Genomic DNA, 1,516 nt, shown 5'->3' on the forward strand with positions numbered 1-1,516 from the left:
TTGTTCCTTGGAGCAGGTTATGAGACACGCTCACTGGTTTGCAGCACTCGAGGTCATGAGAGGTGGGCTGTCATAGGTCTTTAATTCATATTTAGCACAGATTACCACCACAAACATGTACTTATTCCTTCCTTGCTGTGCGCACTGATGGATTACTTTGTACTGCGCTTTAAAATCTAATTTTCATAGCCAATCTCGTGGTCAGATGGTGATGATTATTTTAGGAAAATGAAACACTGACGCACAAGCTGAAAAAGTAAAGCTCGCGAAAAGCCTTGAAGATCGCTGATTAAAATAGACGCTGCGTCTTAAAGCCTTCAAAATGTCAGTTTATATTGGGTCTTGGTGTTTCATAACACATTTTAATTTAAATTGATACAAACGTCAGACGTTATGCCTTGAATTTTCCAGGGATCCTGGAGTTTGAATGCCCAGTTATCATCTGCCTTGCAAACCAGCCTTGATTATGACCAAAATAAGACCACTATTGGTGAGAATAAATTAATTATATACGAGTCATTAGAGCGCATTTTTCACTTGTGGCTCTAAAAATCAAATTTTTGTGGAATTACGCAGTCGTCGTTGCCCTGTGGTCTTTTATCCTATTGACACCAGTGAGTCAGTGGACGCCGGCCTGCCCAGGATCCCACGAGCATCAGTTCACCTCTCCACGTTTCCAAGTAGCAGCCCAGCGAGCAGCACCATCCTCCTCTCTCCGTTCATTGGTGACACCTGATGCCCATCACGAGGAGCCAGCCGCGGGGCATTCCCTATCCGCGTGTTTCGTCGGAAGTGGTCGTCCCTTCCTTTTGCTCCATTGGATCGCGCCCCTGTCAGTCGGAATCCCTCTCGACGAGCACGGTCCCCCTCTCCGGGTCTGTGTCTGCTCAGACTGCCGTCATATTGATTGCTAGAAGCAGCAGCGAGCACGGTAGAAAAGAAGACCCCCAACATGATGAGGAACGGGCTTCCACTGCGCTTAAGAATGATTTAGTTTTTAAAATAATTTTGACTAGTATTTTAAATAATATATTTTTAAATATTCGGGATGATACCGTCAAGTATTCATGTACCTTCAGTGGTTTCATCCGACACCGTGGTCCGCAAGGGGGATCTATGCCTGAGTTCTCTTAATAGCCATTTTTTGCAGACAAAGAGAGCTGTTGAATAGAGCTTTCAGGAGACAGACTGGTAAGATATGACATTTAAAAACTAACCTGCACTCGTCACATTTGTCTGCTCGGCACATTGAACGAACCGTCTGGTTTACTTGTAAAAAAAAAACAAAAAGTAGATTATTTTAAAAAAGCTAACAAGCTAACCCCGCTAGCTGGTTAGTTAGCCAAAGCTAACTAACCAGCTAGAAACTCCCGTTCTGCGGAATGCTAACAGTTAGCATTTTTGACAGTTCACAAGCCTGAACAATAAGTTGATTGTATCTTTTGCTAACTAAGACTGTTGTCTCTTTTTATTTGTGTATAATATTATATAAATATGACTGCAGTCCACAAGCTAG

The 1,516-nt window shown here is 42.9% G+C and overlaps 1 protein-coding gene across 1 annotated transcript in view; it reads left to right on the forward strand.

Moving 5' to 3' along the window:
- The first annotated feature begins 695 nt into the window (after positions 1 to 695).
- socs5b (suppressor of cytokine signaling 5b) overlaps positions 696 to 1,516 on the forward strand; it is a 15,197-nt gene continuing 14,376 nt past the window's right edge. Inside the window, exon 1 of the mRNA XM_030747694.1 lies at positions 696 to 1,191. The gene's annotated coding sequence lies outside the window, so the exon portion shown is untranslated. The remainder of the gene's footprint in view (positions 1,192 to 1,516) is intronic.

Source organism: Archocentrus centrarchus, chromosome 15 (genome assembly GCF_007364275.1).
Source record: "Archocentrus centrarchus isolate MPI-CPG fArcCen1 chromosome 15, fArcCen1, whole genome shotgun sequence".
In the NCBI taxonomy this organism is placed as follows: domain Eukaryota; kingdom Metazoa; phylum Chordata; class Actinopteri; order Cichliformes; family Cichlidae; genus Archocentrus; species Archocentrus centrarchus.